This window comes from Myxine glutinosa, chromosome 5 (assembly GCF_964187855.1).
Source record: "Myxine glutinosa chromosome 5, kmMyxGlut1.1, whole genome shotgun sequence".
NCBI classification, from domain to species: Eukaryota; Metazoa; Chordata; class Myxini; order Myxiniformes; family Myxinidae; genus Myxine; species Myxine glutinosa.
The window spans coordinates 204,049,252-204,071,748 of NC_136265.1; the positions used below are offsets into that span (position 1 = coordinate 204,049,252).

General features: G+C 45.5%; 1 protein-coding gene across 8 annotated transcripts in view; it reads right to left on the reverse strand.

The window, feature by feature from the left end:
• The window catches only part of LOC137426520 (galactoside alpha-(1,2)-fucosyltransferase 2-like), a 73,941-nt gene that overhangs the window by 34,325 nt on the left and 17,119 nt on the right, over positions 1-22,497 (reverse strand). For 3 of the 8 annotated variants that reach the window (XM_068115112.2, XM_078779381.1, XM_078779380.1), the window contains one exon: positions 14,314-14,539. The exons of 4 other annotated variants lie outside the window; for them this stretch is intronic. The gene's annotated coding sequence lies outside the window, so the exon portion shown is untranslated. Of the gene's footprint in view, positions 1-14,313; positions 14,540-14,714; positions 14,906-22,497 lie in introns of all 8 variants that reach the window. One more of the 8 variants, XM_078779382.1, reaches the window with a different exon arrangement.

Here is a 22,497-nt window from a genome sequence, read left to right on the forward strand (position 1 = left end):
GACTAAACTATGAGGGGAAATTAACCTTTATTTGTAAAACACAAAACCACAACACTACACCCCTCCCTCATCAGACTCGTCCGCGAGTCGGAACCAACAAATGAAACGACCGGTTAGAGAATGACATGCAAAATTAACTTTTACATGTGACATATAGGTGTGGTTCCCCCCAAACATTTACTCTGACCCGTGTATGCGACAGTTTTAAAACACTCGATATGTCCCTCCTATTGCGGTGAGTAGCTACATATCAGAATCACGTCCACAACTAACTGAAATCCGGAATTTGTCAAACTAAACACATAGCCGGTGGGCAGCATTTTTATATTTGCAAGCACAGAAACTTAACCTTATTTACAATTCTAAGACCCAGGACCTGCCCTTTTTGGAAGAGAAGATTGGAGGGGAGAGAAAGCACAGCAAAAACACAAAACACTCATCAATCATGACATTTGCTGCTTGCTTCTTGCATCCTGCTTCTTGCTTCTTCTTTGTGCATATATCAAACCGGCTAGCCCCTGGACCGGCAAACAGGCCATTTTTGATCTTCAGGGCTACCTAAACTTACATATCATCTCATCCCGAGCACACCATAATAAAAATGCACAAAAAATGCTTTTATTTTATTTCATTTATTTTTCTTTGCCAGGCAGGGCCACCGTCATGTGGTCCAACTGCGTGACGTTAATGCCACTCAAAACAAGTGGTCCGAAGATGCAAGATGATTTTGCAGCAAAGTGCTGCACAGCAGAGGTGCAAGGCCACAAAGCTTGTGGTCCATAGTGTTTAAGGTGCAGCAAAGTGTTTGTGGCAGCAAAGTGCTGCACATGTGCAGCAAAGTTACAGCAAAAGGATATGGCAGCAAATGCTGCGCCTTTCGGCTGCACAGATTTAGCAAGGTGCAGCAGGGATGCTGTACAAGTCGATAGTGCTGCACAGTTCCACCTCCAAAATGGTCTTGGGGTGGGGGGGAGAGACAAAGCACGACCAGCAAAGTGGAAAGGGCGCAACGACACACAGAAACACAAGGTAATGCAATGCGAGGGGCGCGGAAGAGAGAGCAGAGCAGGCTCGTCCCTAACTGTCCGTACCCCCCCACCGTCCGCTTACACTACCCTAGCCCTCCTTGTATTTACAATTCGTCTCTACGTCTTGTCTCCCATATTCCCTTCTCATCCAAATTCGTCTCCCAATCCCTCCCAGGAAGGAAGGAATGGAACAAACACAATGTCCTATTACGTCGTGATGCGTCTTACAACTCAAACCAGCTTACCGAGCCTCGGTGTGGAGCTTCGTCCTCCTTGGTGACTGGCTGTGGATGGTGCGAAGGGATTTCTCATATCCTAACTACTCTAGTAACATTAACTCTGTTAAACTACCCGGGTCGTACCATGCCAATCGGCCATCTTTAAACTATGTGGTTCTAAGAACCCGAATTCCCATTGCCCACTCTGTGGTGCTCTTCGAATTTGGGTCTCACTCCCACAAATTTTCTCTCTGTGCCCTTGCACAATTTTGGAGCTGGGTTGTGTGGCTTCACCAGCAGGTCTACCTACCTGCGCAACTCCGCCACTGAAGTCGCCACCCGAGCTTACCTGCTCTTGCGACTACCTAAACTGGGGAAGGCCCCTCCTGGCACTTTACCCCCTGATGCCCACCTTGGCATTGGGCAACCCGGGTCCTCTCCTGGGATCCTCGGGCCCCACTCAACAACTCACAACTACCCTAACTGGGGAAGGCCCTTCCTGGCGCTTACGCCCTCTGTGCCCACCTTGGCATCGGGCAACCCGAGTCCTTCCCTTGGATCCTCGGGCTCCACTCTCAACTAACCTAACCGGCTCCCAGAGCCTACCTGCGGCCTCACCTGGCCGACAAACTACCAGTGGCGGAGTGCCCCAATAACCATACCCACCAATTAGGCCACACGCCCAGCCATTCCACATACTCATGCACCCAAGACACTACTTTGCCACTACCCGCACCACAGGTGTCAAAATCCATACAAATTTTGCCTATGCACTCTACCTGGCTTTACACTACCCCCCCCCCCGGGCTTTCGCGAATGGGTTCCACCTCCCCCCATTCACTCCTTCGCACCATGCATTCCACACCTTTTATTCCACACCAACCATTCCACATCAAATATTCTCACACACCATTTATTTTGCACACCACTTATCTCACACACTTTTTGTGCCCACACACCTCTTTCCTCGCAGACCTCAAACACAATTCCAGTTATCTCAACACAATACCTCACACACACAGCATCATCTAGCTGACTACTTCCCCTAAAACTCGTGCTTCCCCGTCGTCCCTTTAACCTAAGCACTCCCTTGTCAATATCATTCACCTAACCTATCTACATCCCCACTACAGTACAGGTGTCGCTTCTTAAATCTCTTGTCTCTTCAGTCTTATAACTCCCTCACATTATCCTAGCCCTCCCTCGGCTAGCTTTGGTGCCCCATGGAGGCAACCATTGCTGACACCCCCATGTGCCTTTCACTGCCATCCCCCTAAACTAATGCTCATGGGCCCTGGGTGTGAGGAATGGTCAGACTACCATTCCACCATGTAGGGTATACTACTCTCATCAGTCCACTACACTCAAGCCTCACCATGTGGATGTACAATTTCCATTGTCATGGCTCGGCCTCGGCGGGCCGAGCGATCCATGTGGGTGGTTTGTCTCCTGTATGTTGGGTCCGTCCGGCATTTTCGATCCAGGGGAGGAGGTATGGATGGGCCCCATCCCTGCGCGGGGCCTCGCGGTCCCACGCACGGTGACTCAACTGGCCACGGTCGGAGCACCACACCCGCCAAGGTGCGAGGCTCCGAAATCTCCCACCACCCCTTGAACCTCGCCGTGCGCCTTTGCCGTCACGGCACGGCACGGCGCCAACCATACAGTTCGGGGGCCGACACGAATCTTGCACGTCGGTCCTTGTGAGACCAACACAGCACCGATCCCCACCGGTTCCTGCTGCACACAACTCACCGGGGGCTCGCGTCTGCTACCCGTCCCGCTAAATGCTACCCCGGTCGGTGTCGATGCTTGAGCCGCGTCCTCACATCTCACGACCCACTCTGCTTTCACACACCCAGGCGTCCCCACGCATTCCCATACACTCCATTACTGAACTCTCCTGTGCACACCCTTCTCTTACACACTCAGGTGCACGCCACCCAGGCGCACTCGTACCTTCCACACAATCCGTTACATACTCTTCCCGCACACAGTCCGGTGTGCATTCTCGCTCACACTCCTCGGCCATCACACACTCTGGAGCACACCCTGGTGCACACTTTTCTCTCACACGCTTCGGCGCACACTCTCTCTCGTGCCGCATTCCACACTCTCTCCTACACCGCACAATGGACCTTCCGCGAACGCCCGGGTTTCGACTCTGTCCCAAGCGTGCCAAAAACCCGTTCGCGCCAAACACATTTGCGCCATTATTTCTCACCTCGGGGTCCTCCTTCCCCGGCTGCACCTGCAAACTTTCCATTCCGTTAGTAAGCAAGGCATCACAGTGCAAATGCAGACTTTGTGCGCATTCCATTACTTTTTCCCGCGATTTGCTCACTTTCTCTCCCGTTTCTACCATCTCTTCGGCCCCAATCATTTCTTTAATTTCAATTATCTCTTTTTCCTCGACGACCGCCGGTGCCGTGAAAATTTCTTTTTCCAACTCAGCCTTCGCCGGCGCCCCCAAAATCTCTTTGTCCAATTCGACGATCGTCGGCTTTTCTATACCCCGTGTCGCGATTTCCATAGCCCCCGTCAATTTGGCTGTGCTCTGCCCAAGCTCACTCTCCACATGTTCCTCACACCACGTCACCTCGTCGCGCACCACTGCGACCTCCCCGCTCAACCTGCGCCAAATGTCCTCCCCCAATTTTTCCATATCACACCTGGATTCCTCCCTCATCTTTTTTAATGTCTCCCCACGGGTGTCCATTCTTTCATTTATTTTATTTATGTCATTCTTTTGGGCGTCCATTTTTGCATTCAGTCAATCCCCCATTTGGTTCATTTCCTTGGTGGTTTTGTCACTTTGGGCATCCAATTTTTTCATTATTTGGGCCAGGTATAACCCAATGTCGAGCCTGGTCCACACAGCGGGCCCGGCTGCCGCTGCCACGTGCGAGGCGCCACCATTTTCTACCCCTGCTGCCGCCCCTTCTTCGGCTTGCTCCATTACCAACTGTCCCTGCAGGTCCTCGGTTATCAATTCTACCTCTACTTCATCTTCTATTAGTCCCACCGGCATTCGACCGCCTTGGCCAGCCATGGTACGAATAAAATTTGGATTTTATACTAAATTTCGTTCGCTCGTAATTTCGAGTGCGTGAAGCGCACTCCAGGTCCAATCCCACTCCCGGACACCAAATGTTACGGTTTTGCCCGAACCCCGTTCCCTTACCAAGGGGAGATTAAGCCCCTTGTTCTCCTTGGGTCATCGCAACCGCGAGACTCGAGTCGCCACTTCCGGTCGGACGCAGGACAGGGTTTCGGGACAATGTTCGCACGTACCTAAGTACCCATGCCGCCGTGGAAGCGGGGATCAAGTCTCGCACGAACCACGCATAATTTGAGTGCACCCGAGTGGATGGCGCACCACGTGGTCCATGCTGTTACCTTGGTATTGGAACCCGTTTAGAGCGATATAATTCGTACCATGCTCAGTCAATAATGGAAGGGACGAAACGGTCGAATCAAAGAAATAACACGTTCAATCATTATTTACAATGATCGGTCGAAGAACAGAGACACAGGGCAGAGCTAGTCAGTCTTAATTATTTACCCAGACAATGGGCCCATTCACACTCACAGGGGGGATGAAGGAAGGATTGTTCATGCGCTGAATGCGCCGGCTTGGTCGTTCAGGAACAGCTCACCCGGCGTGGCCCTCTTGCGGTCACCACACGTCCCCGATGAAGGCAGGCAGGCAGGCGGGAGGGATCCTCGCAGCACGTATCTCGAACAAAGGCAGGCAGGAAAATATGCGCGTCTCTCACCCGGCACGGCGGTCCTTCACAGCGCGATTAACACAACGGCGCACTTTCCCTCTCGTAACTCAACGGAGGATCTGGCTCAAGCTCAACCGCAAACTCAACTTGTAACTCGGCTGCCTCCCTTCCCACAACTTGGCGCTCCAAACCGACTCTTCCAACTTGTTCAACACCGCGCACCCTCAGAACTCACAAGCGCCTCTCCCCATAACTGAGGTGGGGGCTTCGGGCACAGGGTTATATTGCCACGCCTTGTCCCCTCTCGAATGTTCCAAACCACGCCTTTTGACGCAGTGGCAAGCCACTCCCTCGAGCCCTGATTGGCGGCTCGTGCTTACCGGTCACTCCCACTTCTCCTGTACCGCCTTCCTTCGGCCTGCATCGACTTGTCAGGCCGGCCTCGTGGTAATTTGCAAGCATCGAGGCGGCATAAGCATTGGAAGGAGACCTAACTCTCATTATTCTACTCAATGCAAATCTAACACAGGAAAAGGACTACGCTTACATTTACTATGAAATAACTGAACTATCGTGAGGCTACGCATTGTAGTGTGACTAAACTATGAGGGGAAATTAACCTTTATTTGTAAAACACAAAACCGCAACAATATATATATATATATATATATATATATATATATATATATATATATATATATATATATATATATATATATATATATATTAGCTTGGGTCGGCTCGCGCTCGCCTCACCATGCGTCGTTACTGAGCAACGGGCTTATTTAGCTGAGGATAATGACTGTACCTGAGTTGCTGTGTTGTCATGATTTACACCAATCATAATACAAACAATTATTTTGCACAAATTTATTTGTTGTGTTTGTGATATCACATTTTTATAGACTGGTTCAATTTCCAGCAAATGTTATTGCATGAGGCATTTTTGAGGAAAAGCAAACAAATAGGTTTTTCTTAAGGGAATTTTGTGCTGAATATGAATATCTTGTTTGTGTTTCCCAAACTTGCCTAATTAGGTCATTAATTAAGGTCAAAGGTCAATAAGTGCAAAATTCAAGTTTTCACAGAAATTGTTTTATTTTTAATATTCAATACAGTGGTAAAAAAAGATTTTCCAATATCTATCATATTAAGCCATACATTGCATGTCAAAGATTTGAATTTAATGGAAATGTGAAAGAAATGTTTGCTTCTGAAGAGAATATCTCCGTAACGGTTGGACTTTTCATGCATTACCATATGGGTTTAACCCCTACCAGTTTTGGTATGTCAATGCACGAGTGAAATGGTTTTTCTGGCTTCTAAATTCTGGCTTCTTCTTTTTTCTCCAAAGGTGAATTACTATGGAACCAGTTATAATCCTGAAGGGCCAGATAGAGGTATCCTTTGAGCTGTGTATCATATGTCAGCTGAGTGGTCGAGCTGAAGATGAGCCGTTTAACCAGACCAAACGGGGCTTAACTACCGTAAAAGAAGCAACGGAGATGAGGAAGAAGCTACGGAATGATGACTATAGGGCTGCTGTTGACAGGCTGACATCGCTCTCGCAGAAAATTCAGAACCTGCGCTAGAACTCAAGTGGCACAGAGTGTGTTATTCAAAGTACACACATAAGAACAATATTAATGCTAAACTATCCAATGAACAGCGTGTAATGAACAGTCGGCCTACTGATGAAGGTAGACCAGAACGATACTTGCGCAGCTGTTGTAACAAAATGGACTGGAAGTTATGCATTTCTGTCAAGACCCGAAAAGCAAGAAGACAACGAGTAACGTATCTACTATGAATATGAGTTCAAACATATATAATAATGCAAAATATGTTCATGAGGTATTTGTACGCATTGCAGATACAAATGACTTGCTTGCAGCTGAAGGATGTTATCATTCAAACTGCCTGAATAAATTCTATGGAGATGCTAATAGAGCCAAAAGTGATAACAAATCGACTGACTTGGCCATAGTTTGGCTCTGTCAAGAACTGAAACATTCTGCTGTGAAAGGTCATGTTCTTGAACTTTCCTCTGTGCTTGAAAGATACAAAGATCTTTCCAGCGAGGCAAACTGCGAAATACCATTGTCGTTTCTTAGCAGGATTACAACTTTCAAAGATACTTTAGTGAGGTTTGTTAGTAACAGTTATGAATTTGTAGTCATGCGCAATGCAATACCATCCGAAAGACAAACCCTCTTAGTTCCAACAATATTCTATCATGTACCTGTGTCAGAGACAGTAAATGAGCCTGTCCAAGAAACTATTCCTATTTTCAAACCAGATGATGATGAGTTTAGGTCCATAGTTCATGTAGCACTGAAACTTCGAAGTGATATATTGAAGGAGGGGTGCAGATATAATTATATAAATGTTATATAAATGTGCAGATATAATTTTATATAAATGAGGAGAATATAATTATATCACTTCGAGCCTGGCGAAGGAGGGGTGCAGTGTTGCGGTTCTGAGAAAGTGTACATATTGATTAATAAAGGTGAAAGGTTTTGCCCCCATAGTTAGTCCACATGCAACACGTAGGCCACCATAGAACGTTAGTTATGTCATAGTATATGTGAGATAAGGCCATTTCCAATAGTGATACCTGCGTTGTGTAAAATAAATAAATAAGAGTAGGCCCCATTCATTTTACAGCCCAACCTACAATCGACCTCATTGCGCACCATCCAGTCTGCACCCCATTCCCCATTGCGCCCATCCAGTCTGCACCCCATTGCCCCTTGCATTCAGATGCTGAAACCAGCCAAATGCCACGAGGTAAGGCCTGGAAAATGGGCGGAGCGTGAGGTTGGGGGTGTGGCCACATCAAGCAGACGTCAAGGGCGGAGCTGGTAAGACCCCAACAACCAACCAGGGCTCAGTGGGCATGGCTTAAGGGGCGGGGTGAGAACGTGTCTGGCAAATTCCAGAGGGTTCGCTGGGCGGTGCTATATAATCGCGCACGCAAAGCCCTTCCACAGGACTCGTGTGATAAGGACTTATGTGCATGTTGGAAAAGGACTGACGCAGCGGCAATCATTGCAGAGGACTCTCGTGGAAAAGGACTGTCCAGGACTGGAGAGTATAAGCGCTTTGTGAAAGGATTGTCACGTTTGGCATTGGTGGAAGGACTCGTTGAGGATTTGGCTTTGAGCTTGCTGAGACCGCCAGTATAACCACCAGCCGGTTCGTTTATTACGTACGCGGCTAAGCCGTGAAATAACCGCCCAGCCTAGCTCACCTTTCCCCATATAATTGTCCGATCCGCGCCAATGACACGTGGAGAGCTTGCCTGCCGTCTACCATCTTCTTCGTTGTACGAGTCGGGGACCGGAGCGAGCTGTGGACGCCATCTGTGGACCCTCAACCCGACCATCTACAACCCCCATGTGAGTCTGAGTGTGAACGGGCCCGTGTCCAGGGATAAGTTAAGACCATATAAGGCTGCCCTGTGTATCTGCTTCTTCTTCTTCTTCTTCTTCACTGTACATTGCTTCTTCCTCTCCATTGTACAAAGTGTAATAAATTCCTTGTTATTCCTGTTTCCTCTTAATTCGACGGTTTTAGTGATTTCTCAATTGGGTAAGCGTGGCACGATCACAACCGCTCAAATCGGGTTTAGTACCTGTTAACGGCCCGAATCGTGGCTTGCTATCGCTCGGCGTGACCACTAAAACCGTGGTTTGGGCGGGGTTATTTCCTCGCTTCCTGGGAGGCGCTGGTAATTAGGTAATAGGACTAATTCGACCTACCACCCTATTCAGCGCTGACCGGAAGGAACGTGATAGCCCCGGATCGCGTCGGCTAGATAAAAGACAAGGGGATTCATCCCCCCTTGGTAAGGGGATGGCCGACGTTTGGAGATCCGCAACAATATATATGTGCAGTGTCTGTGTTGTCACTGAACTCCTCCCTCAACCTTTTGTGAAATCCTACCAAACTTCTGGTATGCACCTACCTCTCCCGTGTGTATGTCCTCAGGGTATTTTTTTTGAATTTTTTTCCAATATATATATTATTGTTTTTGAATTTATTTTTTTTCAACTTAAGTCTTCAACTTCAATTGTTTATACAAACGTAATATCACGTATATTACAAATACATTTGTGCAAAATAATTGTTTGAATTATGATTCGTGTAAACCATGACAAAACAGCAACTCAGGTACTGTCATTTATCTATATAATCTACATGTCTGGGAAGTGTCTGTGTTGTCACTGAACTACTCCCTGAAACTTTTGTTTCCGTGGTTGTGAAGTGTTTTTATTAACGTGGTGGTAGTTTTGAATTACGCGGTGGTGAGATGTTTTCATTTACTTGGTGGTGAGGTGTTTTTAATTATGTGGTGGTGAGGCGTTTTTAATTAGTTGGTGGTGAGGTGTTTTGAATTACTTGGTGGTGAGGTGTTTTGAATTACGTGGTGGTGAGGTGATGTAAATTACGTGGTGGTGATGTAAATTACGTGGTGGTGAGGTGATTTAAATTACGTGGTGGTGAAGTGTTTTGAATTACGTGGTGGTGAGGTGTTTTTAATTATGTGGTGGTGAGGTGTTTTGAATTACATGGTGGTGAGGTGTTTTGAATTACGTGGTGGTGAAGTGTTTTGAATTACGTGCGGTGAGGTGTTTTGAATTACGTGGTGGTGAGGTGTTTTCAATTACGTGGTGGTGAGGTCTTTTGAATTACGTGGTGATGAGGTGTTTTAAATTACGTGGTGGTGAAGTGTTTTGAATTACGTGCGGTGAGGTGTTTTGAATTACTTGGTGGTGAGGTGTTTTAAATGATGTGGTGGTGAGGTGTAATCATTCCAAACTTCCAGTCTGCACCTCCCCCCCCCCACTATCCCCCCTACCGCCCCCCACCATCCCCTCCCTCCCCCCCCCCCCACAATCCCCTCCCCCCCCCTATGTATGTGCTGAGGGGTTGTTTTTTGAATTTTTTTTTTTTTCAACCTAAATCTTCAACCTAAATTGCTTATCTCACTATAATTCACCAAATGTCCATCTGTCTGTTCGAAGGCACCGTAAAAACTGCTGAACCGATCGCAAAGATATTTTGGGTGGGTAATCCTGGGACCCCAGGGAGTAAAATAGGCTATTTAGTTTTCCCAATTTCAGCTTTGGTCTCCAGCATTCTCAGGTTTGGACTCCCGCATAACATTCGCGTTCGCATAACGTTCATTGTGACGACGTTCTCATTGTGACGATGTTGTGACGATGTATGTGTTCACGGTAGTGTTTGATGTGACGGTGTGAACGTAATTTCGTAATGTTTTTAGTTTCGTAATCCTTTAATGAACGTTTAATGTTTAATGAACGTTTAATGCCCTTCGATGTCCGGGGCCGCACACGCGCTACACTGGACGGGCCAGTGTGTGCCTTGCCCTTCGCCGTCAGGCTCGGGTAAACCGCTGAGCCCCATCCGTGATGGGGACTGGGGCTTGAGACAGTGTCCCACGAACGAGGAATTCCCAGTAAGCGCGAGTCATCAGCTCGCGTTGATTAAGTCCCTGCCCTTTGTGCACACCGCCCGTCGCCGCACAAACATCACAATAAAACACAATCACAATTCACAGTGATATGGCTTTTATTGAAATTCTAAAGATACTGTTTTGATTTTGATGATTTATATGTGATATGATTTGACGGATGTTTATATGAATCGTTTAAAATAAAAAAATTCTGCCTTTAATTTCTGATATTTTGCCTTTTCATTTCGGCTTCCCAATTGAAGCCCCGCCGGTAGGGCGGGTGCCGTTGCTAGTAAAATGTAATATCACAAACACTACAAATAAATTTGTGCAAAATAATTGTTTGTATTATGATTGGTGTAAATCATGACAACACAGCAACTCAGGTACAGTCATTATCCTCAGCTAAACAAGCCCTTTCCTCAGTAATGACGTGTAGTGAGGCGAGCACCGCAAGCCGAGCCAAGCTAGTATATATATATATATAAAATAAACTCAAGGTACCGCTATGGGTACTCCTGTTGCACCGTCATACGCTAACATCTTCATGGGAATGATAGAGGCCAAGATCAATGCACAACCTCATCACGGAATCTTGGAAAAATCCTGGGTACGTTATATTGATGACATCCAGTTCATCTGGTCAAAATCCCCCCGTAGTCTCACACAATTCCAAAATGAATTAAATTTGATTCATCCGACCATCAAGTTTACATTCGACAGCTCACAGTCCGAAGTTCACTTTCTAGACACATCACTCACGCTTCAAAATAACAGACTCGAAACAGAACTATACACCAAACCAACAGACACTCACTCTTACCTTCTCCCTTCTTCATCTCATCCTAAACATACAATTGCAAGCATACCATACAGTCAAGCACTCAGAGTAAGACGCAACAAAAATGGCAGAAGAAACTTCTCTCTGCCAATTAGAAACACACTTCATTGCAAGAAACTATGACCCTCACTCTGTGAAAGAAGCAATAAACCGAGCAAAACGCATACCGAGAGCAGACCTTCTGACTTACAAACCCAAACCTGCAACTAACCGTGTCCCACTGGTAACCACCTACTCTGCTACCTCATCCCAATTGCCAAGTATTCTGAATAAGGCCCTTCCTCTCCTCCATCAATCAGAAACACTCGGCACCACATTTCCTCAACCTCCACGAACATCATTTTGACGTGGTCGGACACTCAGGGACCTCTTGGTAAAAGCAAAGCACCCACAGCCCCACAACAAAGAAACTAGGATACCTGGCTTCTATAAATGCACAGCAAACAAATGTATTATTCACAAGCATTTACTAGAAGGAAACATATTTTGTAGTTCTAGCACTGGACAAAAATTCCCCATCACCTCCTATATGAACTGCAAATCTACATGGGTCATATACCTAATCACTTGCCAAAAGGGCACCAAACAACATGTTGGAAAAACTGAAAATACACTCTACACACGATTTAATAACACCCGGTCAGAAATCAATAACTTCCACATCAGTCAGGGCAAATCTCTACCTTACACGATACACTTTAATCAACCGGATCACTCGATAAATGACATTCAAATCTCTGCCATTGAATCAATCACAAATCGATCACACACCACGATTCTGAAACGTGAGTCCTTTTGGATACACAAACTTCGGACAAAAATCCCTCATGGCATAAATTTTGATGATTAAAGCATGTTCCTACATCAACCCAATCAAATTGTTAACCGTAACCCATTCATTCATTCATTCATTCTTTCTTTCTTTCCTTCCTTCCTTCCTTCCTTCCTTCCTTCCTTCATTCATTCATTCATTCATTCATTCATTCATTCACCCATTCTACCTTTATATGTCATTTATAGAAATATATAAATATATTATATGAATATAAATGGTACATGAATATATGCTTGTGTGTTTATGTATGTATGTATCTCTATATTTGTATATGCACGTGCACCGGAACTATAACGCAAACGGTAACTGTAAGGTGCGCTTCACTTCCGTTGAACTTGGGGCCTGTGAGTGAGATTCGGCGTGGCTCTTCCTTTTGTATGCATTTTCTACACATATCACACATCTTACACACATTTAACGAGACATACTTGACTGATCTACATAACTGCTGTTTTTGTAGACTTAGCAGAACACCTTTGTTGGTCGAAAGCTTGTCAAATTAAAGATCGAAGTCCTGAAGCTACGTCCGCGTCTGATTTAATCTCCCGATTATATATATATATATATATATATATATATATATATATATATATATATATATATGTATATATATATATATATGTATATATATATATGTATATATATATATGTATATATATATATGTATATATATATATGTATATGTATATATATATATGTATATATATATATGTATATATATATATGTATATGTATATATATATATGTATATGTATATGTATGTATATGTATATGTATATATATATATATGTATATATATATATGTATATGTATATATATATATGTATATGTATATATATATATGTATATGTATATATATATATGTATATGTATATATATATATGTATATGTATATATGTATATATATATATGTATATGTATATATATATATGTATATGTATATATATATATATATATATGTATATATATATATGTATATATATATATGTATATGTATATATATATATATATATATATATATATATATATATATATATATATATATATATATATATATATATATATGTATATATATATATATATGTATGTATATATATATGTATATATATATATATATGTATATATATATATATATGTATATATATATATATATGTATATATATATATATATGTATATATATATATATATATGTATATATATATATATATGTATATATATATATATATATGTATATATATATGTATATATATATATATATATGTATATATATATATATGTATATATATATGTATATATATATATATATGTATATATATATATATATGTATATATATATATATATGTATATATATATATATGTATATATATATATATATATATATATGTATATGTATATATATATGTATATATATATATATATGTATATATATATATATATGTATATATATATATATATATGTATATATATATATATATGTATATATATATATATATGTATATATATATATATATGTATATATATATATATATGTATATATATATATATATATGTATATATATATATATATATGTATATATATATGTATATATATATATATATATATATATGTATATATATATATATATATGTATATATATATATATATGTATATATATATATATATGTATATATATATATATATGTATATATATATATATATATATTGTTGCAGATCTTCGAAGCCCGTTCCCGTTACAAAGGGGAGATTAAGCCCCTTTTTCTCCTTGGGTCTTCGAAACCGCGAGACCGAGTCGCCACTTCCGGGCAGACGTGGAAAAGGGTTTTGGGACAATTTCACACGTACCTTCAGTACCCACGCCGCAGCGGAAGCAGGGATCGAGTCTCGCATGAACCACGCGTGATTGAGTACACCCGAGCGGAATGCGTACCACATGACTCGGGCTGTTACCTTTCTATAGAACCCGATTAGAGCGATCTAATTCGTACCATGCGAGGCCAATGATGGAATTGACAAAACGGTCGAATCAGAAGAAATCAAAACATAACCTTCCGCTTTTGCGAAGGTAATAACAGAATTTATTTACACGAGTTACAATGATTGGTAGAAGGACAGGGACACAGGGCAGAACTTAAGCAGTCTTATACTAATCCCCCAGACAATGGGCCCACTTACACACACGGGGAGATGGAGGAAGAATGTTCGCGCGCCGAACGCGCCAGCTTCGGTCGCTCCAGGAACAGCTCACACGGCGTGGCCCTCTGCCGGTCACAGCACGTATCCCGGCGAAGGCAGGCAGGAGGGAAAATCCTCGCGGCACGTATCAGGCAAAGGCAGGCAGTAGGAAATATCGCGCGTCTGTGGCCCGGCGCGGGTCTCTCTTTACAGTGCACGATTAATACTGCGCAGAGCGTGGGGAGCAGGGCAAGTTCGTGTACAACGGGGTTATTCAGTTCATACCGTATGACTCGATACGACGCAATCTCACGCGCGTTCTCAACTCCGAACTCCAACTCATCTCAAAACCCCGAACTGAACCAGGACTCACTTTCTCTCATCTCAACTTGAACGCTCACCTTCTCTCATCTCAACTCTGGTGGGGGGCTCTGAGCAGGGTTATGTCGCACCGCCCTAGCCCGACTCGAATGTTCCAAACCCCGCCTTTTGCCGCAGTGGTAAGTCACTCCCCTCGAGCCCCGATTTGCAGCTCGTGCTTACCGATGGCTCCTCCTCCGCCTTCCTTCGGCCTCGGTCGACTTGTTCAGGCCTGCCGCGTGGTATTTCGGCGCCAATACCAACCCAAAGCACCATAAGGACACCTAATTTTCATTATCCTACTCAACGCAAAACTAACACAGGAAAGGTCTACGCTTACATTTACTAAGAAATAACTGAACTTAAACGAGGCTACATGTTGTAGTGTAACTAACTAGGAGGGGAAATTAACCTTTATTACAAAACCGCAACAATATATATGCAGTCACGTGAAAAAGTAGGTACACCCCATGTAAAGTTTTGACTTTTTCAACATATTTCAACATACAGCTATTTGATCTTCATTTCAACAATATTGAGAGATAAAGGTGATATAATATAACAAATATCATGAAACATTTACATTTTGTAGTCCATTGTATAATTTAAATAAACATAAATGCAAATTTCGCATGTGGAAAAAGTAAGTACACCCCTACATTTATCACCACTTCAAATACCTAAAATTATAATCAGGTGCACTAGCTCAGGTGCAAATGCTTAGAACATCGTTAGAGAGGATCTTGGAGGAACCTGTCTTATTTAAACCTCAGACATTTAGTTTGGTTTGCTCTTTGTTGTTGAAGTTTGCGTCGTCACCATGCCGAGATCAAAAGAGCTCTCTGAGGCCTTCATAAATAAGGTTATAGATGCCTACGAGTCTGGGAAGGGATTTTAAAAGATCTCCAAACAATTTGAAATCAATCATTCGACTGTCTGGAAGATCATCTACAAGTGGAGAAGATTCCAAACAACTGCCAACTTGTTCAGGCCAGGCCGCCCCGGCAAGTTCAGGCCAAGAGCAGACCGCAAGATGCTGAAAGAAGTCTCTAAGAACCACAGAATTTCATCACGGGACCTACAGGTAGCTCTTGCCACTGTTGATGTCAAAGTGCACGAGTCTACCATTAGAAAGAGGCTGCACAAATTTGATCTACTTGGGAGGTGTGCCAGGAGGAACCTTTGCTGTCCAGAAAGAACATCAGGGCAAGACTAAAGTTTGCCAATGAACAACAAGGCAAAAACCAGCACTTCTGGAACAATGTGCTCTGGACAGATGAGTCAAAGGTAGAGCTATTTGGCCACAGTACCAGAAGACATGTTTGGCGAAAACCAAAGACAGCATTTTACCACAAGAACCTGATACCAAATGTAAAGCATGGTGGTGGAAATATTATGGTTTGGGGCAGCTTTGCTGCATCAGGGCCTGGGAAGCTCACCCTCATAGAATCCACGATGAATTCTTCATTGTACCAGAGGGTGCTTGAGGATAATGTGAGGCCATCTGTGGGAAAGTTGAAGCTCAACCGAAGGTGGAACTTGCAACATGACAATGACCCTAAACATACCAGTAAATCCACCAAGGAATAGCTGAAAAAAAGAAATGGAGGATTCTGGAATGGCCAAGTCAAAGCCCGGATCTAAATTCCATCGAGATGTTGTGGGGGGATTTGAAACGAGCTGTGCAGGCAAGAAATCCCTCAAACATCGCACAGCTGAAAGAATTCTGCATGGAGGAGTGGGCAAAAATTTGGCCCAGTCGATGTCAGAGTCGAGAGTCGAATCTCCCCCCATACCATTCCTCTCCAATTCTCCCTCCTCCCCCCTCCTCCTCAAAGCTGCCTCCTCCCCACTTCGTCTCCCTTCTATCTCATGCTTCCACCCCCCCCCCAACCTTCTACTTTCCTCTGCCCCCCCTCAAAGAACCCCTCACTGTGCCTCATCCCTTCACCATCAAACCTTTCATCCTCCTCATCCTTCCCTTTCTTGGAACTCTTCTGTAATCTCTGACACACTACCAACTGCTCTTCCTACCTCCCCTCTCATCCTTCATCTTATCCTACTCCTCCCCTCCCCTGTCCTGTACCCGATGCTCCCCCTCTCTCTTCGTTAACGGTATGGACCTCAAACATCCGGGGCCTTCGCTCAAACCTGACCGATCTCTCCATACAGGTTGCTTCTGACAATCCAGACTTGATCTGCTTAACAGAAACTTTCCTCCTTCAAGATGTCTCTGATTCCTTAATATCTCTTCCTGGTTACTCCCTCCTCCGGTATGATAGACCTGAGCCTCGTCCTGGTGGTGGGGTGGCTATCTTTATCAAAAACTCTCTTCCTCACTCTCCTTGCACTGCCCTCTCTCCTCCTCACCCCCAGGAGTACCTCTGGCTACGGCTTCCTCTCCGCTCCCACCTTTTGTTCATATGTGTTCTGTACCGTCCTCCAAACAGTGATGACTCCATTTACATTTCACTGTCTGACAACATGGACCAACTTCTATCCACTCATCCCAACTCTCTCTTCCTCATATGTGGTGACTTCAACTGTCATCATGCCAGCTGGTTGGGTGTGGGTTCCTCTCTCACCAGTCATGGCACTTCAGCAAAGGACGTCTGTGACTCAATGGGATTGACACAATCTGTCAATTTCCCGACCCGGATCGCAGCCAATGGAGTATCTTCTCTTCTAGACTTGGTTATGACAAACTTCCCTGCTAATGTCTGCTGCTCTTCTTCTGCTCCAATCGGTTCTTCTGATCATGTGCTTGTCAAAGTGGACATCTCTCTGGCCATTCTCAGAGAGCCTCCTCAGCGTCGACGAGTCTGGCATTTCACTCAGGCCGACTGGGACGGTCTTCAAGCAGCCATCAATCGTCTGGATTGGTCTCCCATCTCCTCTGCCTCTGACATCAATTCTTCCTGGGAATTCTTCCAAAGCAAACTGCTCTCTCTCATGCACAGATTTATCCCATCTCGTCTTCAGTTGTCTCACCCTTCCTCCCGTCCATGGTACACTGAATCTTGTGGTGAGGCAGTTGCCCTGAAACAACTTGCCTTTGCCTCTTGGAAGTGTTACGTGGTCCCTTCGGTGAATACCTGGTCTCGGTGACCCCCGGACCGTGAGAGGAACTCCGCCAGCAAGCTGTACTATATATGCGCTTTCGCCACGCAATCCATATGAATTTCACCCAGGAGACAACTGATGTTCAAGGATATATTTCCAATGGTAATGATACCATACAATTCCAATGACACAACCACGGAGATTTTCCCCGAGCAATCAACAATACACAACCATCAACAATATTTCCCAGCCACAATCAATTCCCTATGAGTAAGATGGCCATCTTATATATGTGTGTCCCGGTGAGTACTCACACCCCCTTTCGGTCTCTGCTCCTCACAATGTCTCTGGGCCCCTCCTGACCAAGATACTGGTCGGCGTCTCCGCACTCGGGCGGTTGAACGAACCCCGGGTGGACGTTTCTCCACCGGGCAGGTATCGTACCAGGCACCGTGGCTGCAGCCCCTCGTGGCCACGCGGAGCGGGTACGGTAGAGCAAGCCAAACCCCACGCCGCTTGCAAGGCGCGTTAGGCCCCAACGTGCGACCCGCACGCGTCTGTTTAGACGGTGCCGCGAACGATACCAGACGCGGGGTCGATGCACGGCCCCACGTCACTTGACGTCTCCACCTGGCAGGTACACGTCCCGGTGATTCCTCTCGCCAGACAGGCTTCGGAACGCCGCTTTTCCATGCAGCGCAAGGTCGATCCCGCCTTTTGGTCGGAGCGGGGCGAGGAAGAATAATACTCGTCCTTTTTTCCTCGTGTCTTTTTCTCTTCCGTTTCCGGTCACTTCCGTTTCCGGCCACTCCCTCAGAAGGGCTCCTGACCCTCCAACCACAACAACTACACAACAACTTAATATACTACACACGGATAAGCAAAGACCTGAATGGTAATTCACATACATTCACATAAATATGTAACAGAAGGCTAATCCAACTGAAGGCAATCTCAGTTCCTTCCACCAAGCTCGGAACAAATGTTTGTCTACCCTCAGGAGTGCCAGGAAGCACTATCTCTCCACACTGAAAAATGAACTCTCAAACCTGTCTCCTTCCTCCAAATCCTGGTGGCGTCTGGTCAAATCCGTTTCTGGTGTTTGTTCCCCCTCCATCCCCTCCCTTACCTCAAATGGCCACACAGTTGACATCGCACGTGACAAAGCCGAATGCCTCAACTCTGTGTTTGCCTCAAAATCTTTAGTCCCAAACCCATCTCTCTCTGTTCCCACCTTTCCCAGTCGAACCTAACTGCTCCTGGACTCTGTGTCCTTCTCTCCTGACAAGGTGGAGGAGTTTTTGTCTAACCTTGACTCTGATTCTGCAACTGGACCAGATGGCATCAGCCCACGGGTCCTAAAATCCTGCTCTGCCACTCTATCTCACCATCGCTCTGTTCTTTTCACCCTCTCTTTTGCTCAAGGTCATCTGCCAGCATCCTGGAAATCAGCAAACATTACCGCTTTACACAAAAAAGGTGCAAAAACAGATCCTTGCAACTACAGACCAATCAGCCTGCTCCCAATTATCAGCAAAGTCATGGAATCCATCATTGCCTCGGATATGAAATCTTTCCTCTTCTCCAATGGCTTGATCTCTGATCATCAATTTGGTTTCAGACCAGGTCACTCTACTCTGGACATGCTGCTTCTGCTGTCTCAACAATGGATGGAGGTCCTCAATGCCAAACAGGAAATCAGAGCCGTCTCCCTTGACATATCACGTGCCTTCGATACAGTCTGGCACCGAGCTCTGCTCACCAAACTCTCCTCCTATGGTATCCATGGAAATCTCCATGCATGGCTTGCGGACTTCCTCTCTGGTCGTAGTCAACGTGTGGCCCTGAATGGATTTCTCTCATCTCCCCTTCCTGTTCAGGCTGGAGTTCCCCAAGGCAGTGTTCTGGGCCCTGTGCTTTTTCTGGTCTTTATCAATGATCTCTCTGACTCTCTGGAAAATCCTCTCTATCTCTTTGCTGATGACTCCACTCTCTGCCGCTCCATGCCTCTTCCCTCAGATCGGCAGTCTGCAGCCTCCTCACTCTCTGAAGACTTGGACAAAATCACAGACTGGTCAAACAAGTGGAACATGTCTTTCAATCCTGACAAATCTCACACTCTTACTATGTCTCTCCGAAAAGATCGACTGGACAACCCTCCCATCTACTTTCTCAACAATCCTCTCCAAGAAGTTCTGTCGCTCAAGCTTTTGGGTCTCACTATCTGCCATGATCTTTCTTGGGAAAACCACATTTCCAAGCTGGCCTCTAAAGCCAGTCGCCGACTGGGCATCCTCCGTCGTGCGAAGTCCTTCCTCGGCACACCTGAGCTCCTCACCACATACAAGGCTTTCATCCACAGCTCAATGGAATACTATTCTCCCTATGGGCCGGTGCTCCTGCCTCACACCTAGCTCGGCTTCACGCTGTTGAAACCAAAGCTTTCAGAATCATTGGAATCTCCTGCGATGAAGCTATCTCTGAGGGCCTTTCACTCACTCACCGCAGGCAGGTAGGTGGTCTTTCTGTCTTCTTCCGACTCCTCTCCGGCCTTGCACCCCCAGCTCTCTCTGTGCTCTGTCCCCCAAATATTCCTACAGGTCACACAAGATCTGCCACCAACCCTCTGATTGTTAAACTGCCGAAATCTCGGCTGTCTGCTCACCTTCACTCTTCCATTCCTCTTTTCTCCCGCCTCTGGAACAAACTCCCTCACTCCCTTCAATCCCACTCCTCCCTCCAGGTCTTTAAAACAGCTGTTCACCACCATCTCTTATCTTCCCCCATCCAAAACCTTGATCTTTTCTATCCCCATTAATTCACCCCAGATCCACCTTGTTTGAAATTCCAACTTATTTCCTGGAAGTCCTGGCAGTGTCCATATATTTTATACCTCTCCCACCCCCCCTCTTCCCATGCCCCCTCCCTTCCCATGCCCCCCCCCCCAAAGCCCTCTCCCTCACATATCTCTCGATGTCTCCATGTCTCTCGGTCCCTGCTCTCAAATGTTGTGTTTGTGTCCTTCCCCCTCTCTCCCCATCTTGTCTACCGCTCCCTATGTTATATGTTTTATGTGTCGGTTTGTCTTTCTGTGTGATTAATGTTCGCTCTTTCACGAGCCTCGATCTTGTATTAAAAAAAAGAAAAGAAAAAAAAGAGACTGGTAGACAGTTATAAGAAACGCCTACTTGAGGTTGTTTCTGCCAAAGGGGCAATACCACCTATTAGAGCCAAGGGTGTACTTACTTTTTCCACATGCAAAATTTGCCTTAATGTTTATTTAAATTATACAATGTACTACAAAATGTAAATGTTTCATGATATTTGTTATATTATATCACCTTTATCTATCAATATTGTTGAAATCAAGATCAAATAGCTTTATTTTGAAATATGTTGAAAAAGTCAAAACTTTACATGGGGTGTACTTACTTTTTGCACGTGACTGTATATATATATATATATATACTAGCAGAAGTACCCGGCATTGCCGGGCGGGGGAGGAGGAGGGGAGGAGGAGGGGAGGGGGAAGAGGAGGGGAGGGGAATGGGGGGATGGGGGAGGGGGAGGGGGAAGAGGAGGGGAGGGGAACAGGGGGGAGGGGGAGGGGGAAGGGGTGGAGGGGTGAGGGGAAGGGGAGGAGGGGAGGGTGTGGGGGTGCCCGGGGGAAGAAGGGCCCCTCCCCCCTCCCCCCTTGCCCTCCCCCTCCCCCTTCCCCTCCCCCCTCCCCCCTCCCCCCGTTCCCCTCCCCTCCTCTTCCCCCTCCCCTCCTCCTCCTTTATATATATATAATTATATATATATATGGGATTTCAATTTCATCAAGTCTCTATCCTGACGGGGGGAGCAGTGTTCCATGTTGTTGGACACCGTGGCCGATTTCCCTGGCGGCTGGTTGTCTGACTTTGAGAAACTGTTGACACAATATCCCATACTTGGCGTTAGCAAAACATTCTTTCCGAATGAGGCTTATCCTGCCCTGTCAACTTAGTATAGTTTCTCTTTGGGGAGGCAGTCTGTGTCTTTGGGAATGGATGAACACAGAATGTTGTTTTGAGTTCCTTGGTCCTGGAGGGAAGTTTACTAAGCCGACTATGGGTTGTGGCTTGCTAAGATGTTGGGGCTGGCTGTGGAGGACCATGATGTCACTGTGATGTTACATTTGGTGTTACTAGCTTATGCGCCAAGCCATTAATTAAATTTCCCCGCCGCCACAATGACTTACGGACGAACAGACCGGAAGCGGCCGCGCACAACGCCGGCATGATGAGCAAACAACCAACAGGCAGGCCGAGAGCCATGCCCCGGAGAACTCGTGATTGACAGGGGGGAGGGGCGAGTTGGAAGAAGGTCGCTGATTGGAGAGTAGGGAAAATGAAGGACGTGCTGCACTGATTGGCCACCGACAATGAGAAGCCACATGATGACGTGGCACCGGGAGCGTGGGACGCTCGACCGGTCAGTGCGGAGGACACGAAACACTACCGACGGGTGGTGCGCTCATTGGGGGAGAAGCGCAGGGACGTGAGGAAGGCGCGAAAGGCCACAAAGCAGCGACGCACTGATTGGCAGAGGGAGGGAGCGGACGTGGGATGACGAGCGATAAAACAACTCGCCCACCGACATATGGAGTTTCTCGTTTTTGGATTCATCCTGCCCGGACCTCTCTCCCCTTCTCTCCCATTTGGACCTCTTCCCTTCTTGCCTTTTCGTTCCCATTTGGACTTTCGCTTGGTGGACGTTGCAAAGACGGTGGGGCGC